Raw genomic sequence first — 16,814 nt, forward strand, 5'->3', positions numbered from 1 at the left:
TATGGAGACTCGTGTAATATGGTTTAACAAAGCCTACATACTAAAATGAAACCTAACCTAAGTGCTTGCGACCCATTACGACCCGTTTAGGTAGCTTATGCTACCTTACGCGTCGTTCGCGTAGAACGCGTCTGGAACGCCTAACATCGCGACAACAAGGTATAACCTCGGAAGGTTATAGCTATGGTCACCTAATGTGTTAGGTCGGATCCTAATGATCGACCAAATGGGTCGGGTTCGAAAGTATAAGCGATGGTTTAGATCGCTTACCTTACGACCCTATATAAGCACTAAACTAAAAGTGACGAGCTAAGCATGTTAGAACATGCTTAACTAAGTTTAGAAAACAGGTTTGGCATCAAAACAAACGGCTTTGATGCTCACGAGTAGTTTGGTTACAAAATACGCAAGAATGCGCATTTTGGCCAAAACTACGACTCGTCACTGAGCCTAGATAACGTGGTAATCAGTAGGTATGGTCACTACGGACCATAACCATCGTGATCACGCTCATGTTATGAAGTTCCATGAACTTCGCATCGACCATAAGCTGGTCAATGCAGAAAGTCAACAAAACGTTGACTTTCGGACTCAAAAAGCGAATAAAAGAGCGAAAGAAGACTTACGGAGGGTCCCCGAGTGCTAATCTAGATCAAATAGCTCAGGTATGAAACAATGGTTCCAACTTAGAGCCTTAAGATCAGATTGTGTGGGTTTTTGGAACAAGGGGGGGGGGTATTTATAGGAAAAGTGGAACCGTTAGGATCGTTTATCGAATATCGTGCCGCGATCTCGAGCGTACACTTGTCAAAATATTGTGGTAAGTCAGATATTGGCTCTTGGCTCCTGATTGGGTGAAAGGGCATTGCCCCTTGATCGAACGAAAGGCCAAACTGCATTAAATGCAATATATTTTCTATCTGACAGTCTCACGCGCCCCGCGTAAGGATTTGGGTAATCTTTACGCGGGCCGCCTGAAGTCCTCTGATCTGCACCACTTGCAGAATTTACACTTTTGGTCCCTGTTGCGTATTTAAGCCATTTTCAGCCCTTCCAAGGCCTGTAAAGCCAACTTTAAGGCCCTAAAATGATGTCTAAACATTGTGGACATGAAACATGCCCAAAAATATGTCGGATGTTGGTTCGTTTGGTCGTACGAACGCGATGTTCGCTTAATTACGACGGAATGCGCATAAGCGCGAAAAACGATCCAAATGACGTGACGAACGGATTTTTCTCATGCCAAACCCTAAGGCATAATATAAGGATGCTTACATAAACTTTTGGATGTCCGGATGTATTCAGAACGTAAGTTATGCGCGAAAGTGCAAACTTGTGCACTTTTTGACACTTTTAGTCCCTGAATGATCCAAAAGTTTGTTTTAGCATGCCAAACACCTCAAAGCCTATTTCTAAGCTATGTAAAGGATATTTAAGGTATGTTTAACTTATGGACATGTTCCGGAATGTTCGTTACATTTCAAATTGGCATACTTTTGCAGTTTGTCAAGTTTAGTCCCTGTAAGCGAATTAACTTGTTTTTGCTATACCAAAGCCTTCAAAACTTATTTCTAAGTTATGTAAAGGTTATTTAAGGTATGTTGAGTATATGTTGATGTTCCGGAGTATTTGTCGCATTAAACCGAGTACATTTACGCGCCAGTTTGCGTATAATTCTCCAGAAAGCGATATAAAGTTTGAAATTGAACAAGAATTGATATGTGCAAAAGATACACATATTTGTACAAGATCCCAAGTATGAAATACAATATTTCATTGGCTTGGTATTTGTTTGATGGTCGCGGTGACACAGGTGTCACAGTCTCCCCTACTTTAGGAAATTTCGTCCCGAAATTTATTCGTAGGAGTCTATTTGTGACTTTGCCAAATACCCACCAGCGATATGCAAGGCAATATCCTGTCATTTCCTTAACGGTCATTCTTTAGAAACGAAAATGAACCGGAGTCATTTTCCTCAACGAGTATTCTTCAGAAATGGAAATGACGGAATAAGCAAACGGATGTTCATTTCCTCAACGGACAAATCTTCAGAAACGAAAAATGAACAGACGGAGTCATTTTCAATGGTTGCTTCATCAGAAATGGAAATGAAGGATTGCACAACGGATATTGATTTCCCCAACGGATAAATCTTCAGAAACGAAATGAACTAACGGAGTCATTTTCAACGGTTGCTTCATCAGAGTTGGGAATGAAAGATTACACAACGGATATTTATTTCCCCCAACGGATAAATCGTCAGAAACGAAAATGAACTAACGGAGTCATTTTCAACGGTTGCTTCATCAGAAATGGAAATGAAGGATTTCACAACGGATATTCATTTCCCCAACGGATAAATCGTCAGAAACGAAAATGAACTAACGGAGTCATTTTCAACGGTTGCTTCATCAGAAATGGAAATGAAGGATTTCACAACGGATATTCATTTCCCCAACGGATAAATCGTCAGAAACGAAAATGAACTAACGGAGTCATTTTCAACGGTTGCTTCATCAGAGTTGGAAATGAAGGATTACACAACGGATATTCATTTCCCCAACGGATAAATCGTCAGAAACGAAAATGAACTAACGGAGTCATTTTCAACGGTTGCTTCATCAGAGTTGGAAATGAAGGATTACACAACGGATATTCATTTCCTCAACGGGTAAATCTTCAGAAACGAAAATGAACTAACGGAGTCATTTTCAACGGTTGCTTCCTAAGAGTTGGAAATGAATAGGGTTAACTCTAGACACATGACAGAACTTGCTGTGATTTCTGTGCACTAGATTCCATAATTATGTATGCATCCATAATTACGTAATCCCTTGCACAGTCCGCACAGTTTGTTTTGTAATGTTTTGGGGAAGGATATCAAACTTGTGATGAGGGTGACTAGACTTCCATCGGTTCCTTTTAATTAGATCGACAGGGGATCTTCTTAGTTAGGCCACCAAGGAGTCCTTTCAGCTATGTCACACCCCCAAAAATCCACATGCGGAACACCACCGCTTGGAGGCGTGACTGACCAGGATCCAGCCACTAATCATACTGAGCATTGATTTAATATTAGAAATATTTACTATCCAAAGTAGTTAGCAACATTGCAGTTTAAGTTCGATGATTAGTTTAACAAAACAGCGGAAGCATAAACCAAAGTAGTTTTAAAGATAGTTCTTAGTTCAAGATAGTTAAACCCAACACACGGGTTTTGACGAACACTACACATCCCCAAGCAGCAGCTCCTGAGTCACTGGTTACCTGCAAAGCATGCAGTAAGGGGGTCAACAATAATGCTGAGTGAGTTCACTAGTTGTCCAGTTTTAGTTTACCAAAAACTTAAGTTGTTTAGATAAAGCATTTATAATCACGTTGTGGGGAGCTACCCCATCTGTAAGCTCACTAAACTGTAGATACCGAAACTATTGACGGAATGTTATTGTGCCCCGAGTCAATGTCTATCGTCATTGACCATGTTGCAATGTCTACTAGTTCACGCCCGATCTCCCCCGGTCACGGTGTGAGGTTGTCAAACCTAATAGCGCTATCAACTAATAACCCGTTCGCCCCCGGCGATTAATCGGTACTGTAAGCAGGGACTTAAAGTGATAGAGTTTCGTTTAGCATGGCTAGTTGTGATTTATAAATAATATCCAAACGTATCTCCCCCGGAGATAGTAATTACCCATTCTGTTTTCCCCCGGAGTAATGGGTCAAAAGTGTTTTCCCAAAGTTTGGTAGTTGGTCCGTGTCCCTCCGCGGGACGCATGCTTTTAGTGTGTGAACTCACCTTGGGTTGCTCGGCAGATTAGGTTACTTGTCAAACACGTTGGTCACCACGTCCTAGCATGGTTACCGGTATAGGTCAGGTTTGGTGTACAAGCATTCACGTAAAAACTTACACATAACCACCACGTATCGTGCATACAAGTAAACAGTGGGTTATTGGGCCGGCCCTAACATTTACACAATCAAACAGTAACACATAGTCCGGTCAACAGGCAGCCCAAATTAAACACATTATGGCCCAATAACCAAAGTGGACAGCCCAGTCGTAACCAGGTGGTCTCGAGTCGCAACCAGGAGGTCTCGGCTTGTCACGCTGTGGTTGCGAGTCGCAACCGTGTGGTCTCGAGTTGTCACGCTGTGGTTGCGAGTCGCAACCGTCGTAGTCTCGAGTCGCAACCGTTGCGGTTTCGAGTTGTCACGCTATGGTTGCGAGTCGCAACCGTGTGGTTGCGAGTCGTAATGCTGTCCTTTTCATGTTCACGTGCAGATTCAGATACATCAGTCCAATTTGTACTATGTAATCAGGCCCAAATCAAGTAATAGCCAATAAGGTTTCACTAACAAGTTTGCTTAAACTGTCTGTTAGTAAAAATAGATCAAACATTGCCCTTTTTGAAATCTTCAAACCATATTCAACAAGTTCATCACAAGTTCATAGATTTCTAGGGTTTTCATCTTAACATAATCATACATTTTTATGAGCCAAAATCACATATTTTAACAAGATCATCATGCAAGAACAAGAAAACATACATTTTTATAGCCGAATTCTTATGTTTAACAACATCTTTTTGCAAGAAACAATGAAGCATAGTTTGGTTGGTCATGAATACTCTTAAACTACCATTATCTAGCCATCTTTAAACATGTTACCAAGTATTCATACATAAGGGTTTACACATATAGTGAAACTCACAAATCAACCTAAAAATCATGCAAAACACTACTAACCAAGCATTTTCTAGTTCATTCAACACACATAAATCCTATACACATAAAGATAATACTAACCGGTTATGAAAAGGAGCCGAAACAAAGGAAAGGAACCGAGAAAATGAAGTGTCCGAGTGATGATGGTCTTGACCGAGATTTCTTGTGAGATCCGATTTGCTCCAAGCTTGAACCGAAAGTTGGAAGAGAATGGGATGTTGTTGAGGGTTTTCTAGTGAGAGAGAATAGAAGGAGTGTGGGTGTGTTTGTGCAACAAAATGAGGTAAGTGGGGAAAGGTTGGAGATTTTATACAAGGTTCAACAATAGACTAAGGGGTTTCGGCCCAAACCGGTTACGGCCCAAGAGGCCCACTCGAGACCGAGTGGCCCACTCGCAACCGAGTGGTTGCGAGTCATGGTCTCGACTCACTAGTTTATACGCGTATACTTATATATATAATACATACACAACACATATCATGCAAAAAGATCACGTTTTCATTTAATAACATATATATACACAAAAATATTACAAGGTGTTCGTTCGGAAAAACCTAGAGTGTCACATTATCCCCAAGTTTTAAGAACTTTCGTCCCGAAAGTTAGAGCAGCCACTGTCAAGCTAGAGTGTTTCAGCAGGGTGTCACATCATCCCCCCGTTAGTTTGGAATTTCGTCCCGAAATTCGGTTGGGAACAACTGGGGATACTTGGACTTCATCTGGTCTTCCCGCTCCCAGGTAAACTCTGGGCCACGCCGTGAGTTCCAACGAACTCGCACGAGAGGTATTTGGCTACGTTTGAGGGTTTTGATCTCTCGATCCGTGATCTCAATCGGTTCCTCAGTAAAGTGTAGCTGTTCATCAATAGTGAGTTCCTTGAAGGGAATTATGAGTGTTTCATCCGACAGACACTTCTTCAGATTAGACACGTGAAAGACATTGTGCACTGCACTCAGCTCTGCAGGCAGGTTCAATCTATAAGCAACCTTACCGATTTTCTCGGTAATTTCGAATGGTCCAACATATCGCGGATTCAGCTTGCCTCGTTTACCGAAACGAACCACACCCTTCCAGGGTGAGACTTTAAGTAGAACCCGGTCCCCGACCTGGAATTCTAGTGGTTTCCTACGCTTATCAGCGGAGCTTTTCTGACGGTCACGAGCTGCCACCATGCGTTGCCTGATCTGGGCAATCTTTTCCGTTGTGTCTACCACCAGTTCTGGGCCTGTGAGTTGACTATCACCGACTTCCGCCCAGCAAAGAGGTGATCGGCATTTACGACCGTACAATGCCTCAAAAGGTGCCGCCTGAATACTAGTGTGGTAGCTGTTGTTGTAGGAGAATTCCACCAGCGGTAGATGCTTCTCCCAGTTCTTGCCAAAATCGATCACACATGCCCTAAGCATGTCTTCCAGGGTTTGGATGGTGCGTTCAGATTGCCCATCCGTTTGTGGGTGGTAAGCGGTGCTCATGTCCAACCGTGAGCCAAAGGATTTGTGCATAGCTTGCCACAACTCGGAAGTAAAACGAGCGTCTCGGTCGGAAATAATGGAAGTTGGCACCCCGTGTCTCGAGACTACTTCCTTTAAATAGATTTCTGCCAAGGTAGAAAACTTGTCTGTTTCCTTAATGGCCAGAAAGTGTGCAGACTTAGTCAATCGATCTACTATCACCCAAATAGTGTCATTCCCGCGTTGGGATCTAGGTAGCCCCGTAACAAAATCCATGGAAATTTGCTCCCATTTCCACTTCGGGATTTCTGGCTGCTGGAGTAGGCCTGCTAGTTTCTGATACTCAGTCTTGACTCTTGCACAGGTCAAACATTTGCTAACGTATGCTGCTATGTGGGCTTTCATGCCAGGCCACCAGTAAGTGGTCCTTAAGTCGTGGTACATCTTATCTGAACCAGGATGTACTGAATAACGGGACTTATGGGCTTCGTCCATCACAAGCTCTCGTAGATCTCCGTAAAGTGGGACCCAAATGCGCCCTGCCACATAGTAGGCGTCGTCTTCTTTTTGCTCTAGTCGTTGTCTCGATCCTCGCAGGGACTCAGCCCTGATGTTTTCCGGTTTCAGAGCTTCAATCTGAGCATTTCGAATCTGGGTAGGGAGGTTAGACTGGATGGTGAGTTGTAGCGCTCGCACGCGCTTGGGCGTAGTGTCTTTTCGGCTGAGGGCGTCTGCCACGACATTGGCCTTGCCCGGATGATACTTGATGGCGCATTCATAATCATTCAGGAGTTCGACCCATCGACGTTGTCGCATGTTTAATTCCTTTTGCTTGAAGATATGCTCGAGACTCCTGTGATCGGTGTAAATGGTGCACTTGGTACCGTACAGGTAATGTCTCCATATCTTAAACGCAAAGATCACTGCTCCCAGCTCCAAGTCGTGCGTAGTGTAGTTCCTTTCGTGAGTCTTAAGTTGTCGAGAGGCGTAAGCAATAACTTTGTCGCGTTGCATTAGCACACAACCGAGCCCATGGATAGATGCATCGCAGTAAACCACAAAGTCGTCAGTGCCTTCAGGCAATGAGAGAATAGGAGCACTACAGAGGTTATCCTTTAGTTTCTGAAATGCGGTTTCCTGAGCTTCACCCCATTTGTAAACCATACCCTTCTGAGTAAGAGCCGTGAGAGGCTGAGCAAGCTTTGAGAATCCCATGATAAATCTTCGATAGTACCCTGCTAGTCCCAAGAATTGGCGGACTTCGGTCGGAGTCTTAGGGGTAGGCCAATTCTTTATAGAGTCGATCTTAGCTGGGTCGACGTGAATTCCATCCTTGTTAACCACGTGCCCAAGGAAATGGACTTCTCGAAGCCAGAAGTCGCATTTCGAGAACTTGGCATACAGTTGCTCATTGCGATGGAGTTCGAGGATAAGGCGTAGGTGCTGTTCATGCTCTTCTTGACTTTTCGAGTAGATCAGGATGTCGTCTATAAACACGATCACGAATTTGTCGAGGTAAGGTTTGCACACTCGGTTCATGAGATCCATGAATACCGCGGGCGCGTTGGTCATTCCAAAGGGCATAACGAGGAATTCATAATGACCATAGCGAGTTCAGAACGCAGTTTTGGGGATGTCTTCATTACGGACCCTTAGCTGATGGTAGCCTGATCGCAGGTCAATCTTAGAATAGTAGCTCGATCCTCACAACTGATCGAATAGGTCGTCGATTCGCGGGAGAGGGTAACGATTCTTGATGGTAACCTTGTTCAGCTCACGATAGTCGATGCACATTCGGAACGTGCCATCCTTCTTCTTAACAAAGAGTACCGGTGCTCCCCAGGGTGATGAACTAGGGCGGATAAACCCTTTATCCAATAGTTCCTGTAGTTGGGTAGAGAGTTCCTTCAATTCTGCGGGGGCTAGTCGATAAGGCGCACGAGCTATTGGCGCTGCTCCGGGAGCTAGCTCGATTTGGAATTCGACCTGACGGTGGGGAGGGAGTCCAGGAAGTTCTTCAGGAAATACCTCGGGGTAGTCACGCACTACTGGAAAATCTTCAATCCTCTTTTCCTTTTCCTGCGTGTTGGTGACAAGTGCTAAGATAGTGGTGTGCCCTTTTCTTAAACACTTCTGGGCCTTCAAGAATGAGATAACGCCTGAGATTTCTCCACCTTTGCTACCTTGTACAATAAGAGGTTTGCCAGAGCGGCGGGGAATACGGACTGCTTTCTCTTGACAGAGGATCTCAGCGCGATGCTTGGATAACCAATCCATACCGATGACGACGTCGAAGCTTCCAAGAGTAACAGGGAAAAGATCGATACTAAATGTCTGACCAGACAATTCTAGTTTGCAGCCTTTGATAACATGTGAGGCCTCGATGTTTCTACCATTAGCTAACTCGACGATATGAGGAGAACTTAGTAACGAAAGCGGACGCTTAAGCTTCTTACTAATACGTAGGGACACATAACGATCATCGAGTAGGAACTTACCCGCCACGACATTGGGGTCATTCCTCGCTTCTCCAGCTCCAATCACAAAAGCCCTTCCTCTAGCACCATTCCCAGCGTTGTTGTTCTGATCGTTGTTTCCAGCTCCCTGATTGTTGTTGCAGTTCTGGTTCAGTTCAGGGCAATTCTTCTTAAAGTGCCCCTCAGCTCCACACTGGAAACAACCCTTGGCATTCCCGTGATGTTGTTGCTGCTGGTTCTGCCCCATGGGACGTGGGCTCCTACAGTCCTTGGCCTCGTGCCCCATCTTGTTACATCGCTGACATTGACCTTTCCCACACGGCCCGCTGTGATGTCGATTGCACTTGTTGCACTTGGGGTGGTTACCGCGATAGCCACCCTGTTGTTGAGTGCCCTTGTTGTTTTCAGTTTTCCTTTGCTGAGCTGGGGCCTGAGTGGGGTTAGCATCCTTGCTTTGATTTCCTTCCCACTTACGCTTGTTGTCACTAGAAGTTCCGACAGTAGCACTGATCCTTTTGGGCAACCCGCCCTCTTCCACGGCCTGATCAGTGAGTTTGTGAGCAAGTCGAACGATCGGCTGAATGGTAGTGAGGTTGGCTGAAGTTACATGGCTTCGAATTTCTGGGGCCAAACCCTTGACGTACAATTCGATCCTTCGATACATAGGTCGAGACATGTTTGGGCAAAGGGCAGCATAGTCATTGGACAGCTTGGTGTAGGTTTCAATCTCCGACCCAACCATCTTAAGCGCATAGTACTCGTTCTCAAGTTTGTGGATGTCATCCCGGTGACAGTACTCCTCCTTAATCATGTCCTTGAAATCCTCCCACGCAGTAGCATTAGCAGTTTCCAATCCAAACATCTGAATTTGCGCCTTCCACCAGGAAAGCGCGTTTCCTTCAAGTGTAGTAGTAGCAAACTTCACCCAATTCGCAGGGGGACACTCACAGATAGCAAAGACAGCTTCAACTTTCTCAATCCAGTGCAGAAGACCTATGGCACCCTCAGTGTCGTTGAAAGGGAGAGGCTTGCAATCCATGAAAGTTTTGAAAGTACACACGGGTGGTTGCGCAGGTGCATGCTGACCTGTTCGTGAGAAGTGAAGCGTATAGGTTCAGGGATAAAAGGCGATGTGGCGGTAGGATCTAAACATCCTAGGATATCGAGTTTACCTCCAGGGTGAGCTGCGAAAGCTGCAGCCACCGGGTTAAGCAGGTTAGTGAATTCAGCCTGAGTCATATTGATGTTTCCTCTTCCGCGTCCACTCATTGTCTTCATAACCAGAAAACACAGTATGAGTGTGATGTTGTAACGTAGCGAGAACGAGATAGAAGTGAGAGGTGTATCTATCTAATTAGGCACACTAGTACGTATAGTAAAACAGGAAACATAAGGTAAGCAAACAAGTAAACACTGGTCCGAGCTATGAGGTCAAATGTGTCGAGCCTTGCACTTGGAGTGTAGTGTCGTCGCGAGTCACAGGTTATAGTCTAGTTTTTCCCAAAAAGATTTTCCCCTTTCTAAAACCAAGTTCACTATAACCAATGGCTCTGATACCAATCTGTCACACCCCCAAAAATCCACATGCGGAACACCACCGCTTGGAGGCGTGACTGACCAGGATCCAGCCACTAATCATACTGAGCATTGATTTAATATTAGAAATATTTACTATCCAAAGTTGTTAGCAACATTGCAGTTTAAGTTCGATGATTATTTTAACAAAACAGCGGAAGCATAAACCAAAGTAGTTTTAAAGATAGTTCTTAGTTCAAGATAGTTAAACCCAACACACGGGTTTTGACGAACACTACACATCCCCAAGCAGCAGCTCCTGAGTCACTGGTTACCTGCAAAGCATGCAGTAAGGGGGTCAACAATAATGCTGAGTGAGTTCACTAGTTGTCCAGTTTTAGTTTACCAAAAACTTAAGTTGTTTAGATAAAGCATTTATAATCACGTTGTGGGGAGCTACCCCATCTGTAAGCTCACTAAACTGTAGATACCGAAACTGTTGACGGAATGTTATTGTGCCCCGAGTCAATGTCTATCGTCATTGACCATGTTGCAAGGTCTACTAGTTCACGCCCGATCTCCCCCGGTCACGGTGTGAGGTTGTCAAACCTAATAGCGCTATCAACTAATAACCCGTTCGCCCCCGGCGATTAATCGGTACTGTAAGCAGGGACTTAAAGTGATAGAGTTTCGTTTAGCATGGCTAGTTGTGATTTATAAATAATATCCAAACGTATCTCCCCCGGAGATAGTAATTACCCATTCTGTTTTCCCCCGGAGTAATGGGTCAAAAGTGTTTTCCCAAAGTTTGGTAGTTGGTCCGTGTCCCTCCGCAGGACGCATGCTTTTAGTGTGTGAACTCACCTTGGGTTGCTCGGCAGATTAGGTTACTTGTCAAACACGTTGGTCACCACGTCCTAGCATCGTTACCGGTATAGGTCAGGTTTGGTGTACAAGCATTCACGTAAAAACTTACACATAACTACCACGTATCATGCATACAAGTAAACAGTGGGTTATTGGGCCGGCCCTAACATTTACACAATCAAACAGTAACACATAGTCCGGTCAACAGGCAGCCCAAATTAAACACATTATGGCCCAATAACCAAAGTGGACAGCCCAGTCGTAACCAGGTGGTCTCGAGTCGCAACCAGGAGGTCTCGGGTTGTCACGCTGTGGTTGCGAGTCGCAACCGTGTGGTCTCGAGTTGTCACGCTGTGGTTGCGAGTCGCAACCGTCGTAGTCTCGAGTCGCAACCGTTGCGGTTTCGAGTTGCCACGCTATGGTTGCGAGTCGCAACCGTGTGGTTGCGAGTCGTAATGCTGTCCTTTTCATGTTCACGTGCAGATTCAGATACATCAGTCCAATTTGTACTATGTAATCAGGCCCAAATCAAGTAATAGCCAATAAGGTTTCACTAACAAGTTTGCTTAAACTGTCTATTAGTAAAAATAGATCAAACATTGCCCTTTTTGAAATCTTCAAACCATATTCAACAAGTTCATCACAAGTTCATAGATTTCTAGGGTTTTCATCTTAACATAATCATACATTTTTATGAGCCAAAATCACATATTTTAACAAGATCATCATGCAAGAACAAGAAAACATACATTTTTATAGCCGAAATCTTATGTTTAACAACATCTTTTTGCAAGAAACAATGAAGCATAGTTTGGTTGGTCATGAATACTCTTAAACTACCATTATCTAGCCATCTTTAAACATGTTACCAAGTATTCATACATAAGGGTTTACACATATAGTGAAACTCACAAATCAACCTAAAAATCATGCAAAACACTACTAACCAAGCATTTTCTAGTTCATTCAACACACATAAATCCTATACACATAAAGATAATACTAACCGGTTATGAAAAGGAGCCGAAACAAAGGAAAGGAACCGAGAAAATGAAGTGTCCGAGTGATGATGGTCTTGACCGAGATTTCTTGTGAGATCCGATTTGCTCCAAGCTTGAACCGAAAGTTGGAAGAGAATGGGATGTTGTTGAGGGTTTTCTAGTGAGAGAGAATAGAAGGAGTGTGGGTGTGTTTGTGCAACAAAATGAGGTAAGTGGGGAAAGGTTGGAGATTTTATACAAGGTTCAACAATAGACTAAGGGGTTTCGGCCCAAACCGGTTACGGCCCAAGAGGCCCACTCGAGACCGAGTGGCCCACTCGCAACCGAGTGGTTGCGAGTCATGGTCTCGACTCACTAGTTTATACGCGTATACTTATATATATAATACATACACAACACATATCATGCAAAAAGATCACGTTTTCATTTAATAACATATATATACACAAAAATATTACAAGGTGTTCGTTCGGAAAAACCTAGAGTGTCTAATTATGAAGTAGTACTTTATAATCCGAGGGACTTAACTATAACATAGAAGTCCATTGAGGATTTTAAGTAATACTCCTGGGTATCCTACGATGAATCTCTTGTACAAGGATATGTAAGATTCTACGAGGATTTGGATAGCATAATTTGGATCACACCACAACACATAAGGGAACACATAAACACGAAGTCATATAATTGTTTAACTTGATTATAATTTGTTATTAACTTGTTATTGATTGAATACGGATATGGAAACCAACCGACGGGTCTCAATGTTCACTGGAATCTATCTGAGAAGATAGAAAGATCTCCCAAAATTCGATTTTTTATTACAAGGAATTATCAAATTCGAATTAAGGTATACAACAATTAAGGACTTACGGGAAATCCTTAGGTACCCTATTAAGGATTTATAGTGGTACTTTGGGTATTCGTCATGTGTTGTAACATGCGCCTTGTGCTTCGTTTCCTTAGAATAAACAGGTACTTAGGAATTTCATGGAAGACGCAAGAGATCATAAGATGGGAGAATTTTGGGGGTAGTTTGTTCTTTAAGGAATACGGTTCCTTGATTGTCGGTATTGTAAGGGATATGTCGTTTATACGTGCAACCACAGAAATACATTGCAATGTAAATAAAAGATTTATTTATAAACAACGATAACAATTGTTTCTTGGACCTTGACAACAAAACAAAATAATACATAAGACGTGATTTTTTTCTAAACGATGTTGTCTTCTAGTCAGTCAGATGCTCATCCCTGTGCTGGATTTGCATTAGCAAGCTTTGGGCAATTTCTTCGGAAATGACCCATCTCGCCACAGTTGAAACAAGAGCCTGGTAGAAAACGACCTTGAGCAGGATTGTCGCCAGCTTGGTTTGGCGCAGCTGCAGCTGGGCAGACTCTTGCTGTGTGGCCTATGAGTCCACAAGTTTGGCATTTGCGGCACTGTACATTGGCGTGATGATGGAGGCTACATTGGTTGCACAAAGGTGCAGTTCCATTGTATGGTTTTCTAGCAGGGGGTTGAGCTGGTTGGTTGGGGACGGCTTGACCATTGTGAGCGACCACGGCGAAGTTCTGAGAAGCCTTTCGCTTCTTTGACTTCTTAGGAGATTCAATCTGTTCATCCATGGTCTTTGATTCCTCGATTGGCTTCTTGTCACCCTTTCGAAAAAGTTTATGCTTTCTGATCTGCGATTCAGTCAAGGTTGCAGATAGCTCAATGGCCTGACGGAGTGTGGTAGGGTTGCTACCAGTGACAATGTCTTGTACCGAGTCAGGCAGGCCGTCGATGTACCTTTCGATAGCCTTGTCGAGTGGGGCGACCATAGTCGGGCAAAGTAGACTCAACTCCTCAAACCTATCAGTATATGCCCTGTGTTCGCCACTATCTTGTTTCAAATCATCAAACTCCTTCTCCAACGCTCGTTGTTCATGACGAAGACAAAACTCTCTCATCATAAGAGCTCTCAGTTGAGCCCATGTTTGTGCTAGAGCAACATCTGCACACGGTCTCTCATTACCCCGTTCCACCATGTAAGAGCCCTTTTTTGAAACACACTCGAAGAAAACTCGACCTTGCGATTTTCCGGACACTGCACGTGGCGAAAGGTATTCTCGATGCTCTCGAACCATTGGAGAAGCCCAGTTGCTCCCTCAGAACCACTAAACTTGAGTGGTTTAGCCGAGTTAAAGTTCTTGAAATTGCATGTACCATTGTTGTTGTTGTTGGCTTGGTTCCATTGAGCAAAGAGATTTGGGAATTGAGTAGCCATCTGCTGCGCAATAATTTCTGCCAGCTCGGCAGTTGCTATCTGGTGTTCGCGTCGAGGAGGCATTCTAAAAGGGGAAAAACATGAAAGGAAACAAATAAAATGGTATTGGGTAAGAATAGGATGTTACAATCACTGACCATAATCATGGTTGATGGTCATTTGTTTGAATCATGAAGCAAACAAACAACACCAAGGCTGAATTAAAGCAAATAGATCCTCATAGTGTATCGCGAAGACATGCTCGCCTATAAATGGACACTCACCCCAAGAGTTCCCAGGTAAGAGTGACTGGTCCGATTATGTGGATTTGTACGAACACTCTATCCTTAGACAAAAAACCCAGGGTACAGGCATTCACTCTTCCAGTTCGCACGTGTTCACACTATTTAGGACCCAAAACTTTGACGGGAGTTTTGAAAGTTCAAAGGGGTTCAAAACCGTATAACAGAGGGTTCAAAACCTAGTAATCAATCATCCTAGGACATATGATTGGTTTTCAAAGCGGTTTTGAAATTTATGTTCTTGTTGTGGTCGTCGCCTAAGGATAGGCGACGGTATTGTTTTATGACTAAACGCAAGTAAACTCGCGTTAGGTTCCTAGGAAGGTTATAGACTAGGTCAAAGTATTACTAATAACCTAATTCCCTATAACCATTGGCTCTGATACCATCTTTTCTGTCACACCCCAACCACGTAGAACATACAAAACGTGGCGGAAACGTCGGGGAGTGTTGTAACAGAATCAATTGTTTCAAATCCATGGCAAATGAAGTTTCGTTTTATAAATCAAACATTAAAGTTTACATTGTCTAAACAAGAATCAAAGTGTACATAACATAAATTAACTAGTTCTTGTCTCGTTTTAAGTCACTAAGGCACAGGTCCGCCTAAGTATATCTTGATAAGTCCTATGCATCATCTCCTGAAAACACATGTGAAAATAGGTACGTCAGCATAAAAATGCCTGTGAGATACATTGGTTTTGTGAAAACGGAATTCATGACTTGAGTTTGAGAAAATGTTTAGTCATGAACCTCGTATTTTGCTTTGTCTTGTAAATCATTTGAAAAACGGTAAGATCAAATGATATGTATAAATAAGAGAACAATGCATGGTTAACTGAATAACCATGTAAAAAGAGTTTGTATAAGATTTGTTGTTTGTAAATCAATGTCTTGTGAAAAGCATGTTATTTGTATAAAATGTTCTATGTCTCAAATTGAAATGATTCAAATAACGCTACGATATGTAATACCATACAAACACTTATATATAGGAAGTACCAGCGGCGTATCCACCATGCTTGTATCATATTACACATGCCTCGTTACTTAAATCACTTACTCAAACCAAACCATCAAGATGAAATGTTTAACAACGGTAGAAATGTTTATGTATAGTCAAATGGTTACAACGGTTCAAAATGTAGTATAATGTGTTCATATGCTGGATGAGCATATGCAACAGAAATGTAATGTGAAACAATGTACTACGTATGCACACAATGGGCGTACGTAGCATGAAATGTATTGTAGAGTACAACGGTTCAAAATGTAGTGTAATGTGTTCATATGCTAGATGAGCATATGCTACAGTGATGCAATGTGAAACAATGTACTACGTATGCACACAATGGGCGTACGTAGCATGAAATGTATTGTAGAGTACAACGGTTCAAAATGTAGTGTAATGTGTTCATATGCTGGATGAGCATATGCAACAGTAATGCAATGTGAAACAATGTACTACGTATGCACACAATGGGCGTACGTAGCATGAAATGTAAAGCAATGTACTAAGTACGCACACAATGGGCATACATAGCATAAACACAATGAAATCATGTACTATATATGTACTATCGAACATAGTAGTATATGATGTGAAAACCGGAAAGCATAAAAGTAGCAAGTAGGCACATGTGTTTCACCCCAAAACAGTTTGGAAAACAGTAAAAGAGGGGTTCAATGTACTCACCTGAGATTGCTTTGAGTTCTTGTATAATAACCAAACAATTGCTAGATCACGGAATATCAAACGGCACCTAATAGGTAGCTATGTTAATATACCGGACCAAATCGGAAGGATCGGATAGTACGTGGGTTCGCAAACCAAACGAGTATGGAGACTCGTGTAATATGGTTTAACAAAGCCTACATACTAAAATGAAACCTAACCTAAGTGCTTGCGACCCATTACGACCCGTTTAGGTAGCTTATGCTACCTTACGCGTCGTTCGCGTAGAACGCGTCTGGAACGCCTAACATCGCGACAACAAGGTATAACCTCGGAAGGTTATAGCTATGGTCACCTAATGTGTTAGGTCGGATCCTAATGATCGACCAAATGGGTTGGGTTCGAAAGTATAAGCGATGGTTTAGATCGCTTACCTTACGACCCTATATAAGCACTAAACTAAAAGTGACGAGCTAAGCATGTTAGAACATGCTTAACTAAGTTTAGAAAACAGGTTTGGCATCAAAACAAACGGCTTTGATGCTCACGA

The sequence above is a fragment of the Helianthus annuus genome, chromosome 2 (assembly GCF_002127325.2).
Source record: "Helianthus annuus cultivar XRQ/B chromosome 2, HanXRQr2.0-SUNRISE, whole genome shotgun sequence".
Classification (NCBI taxonomy): domain Eukaryota; kingdom Viridiplantae; phylum Streptophyta; class Magnoliopsida; order Asterales; family Asteraceae; genus Helianthus; species Helianthus annuus.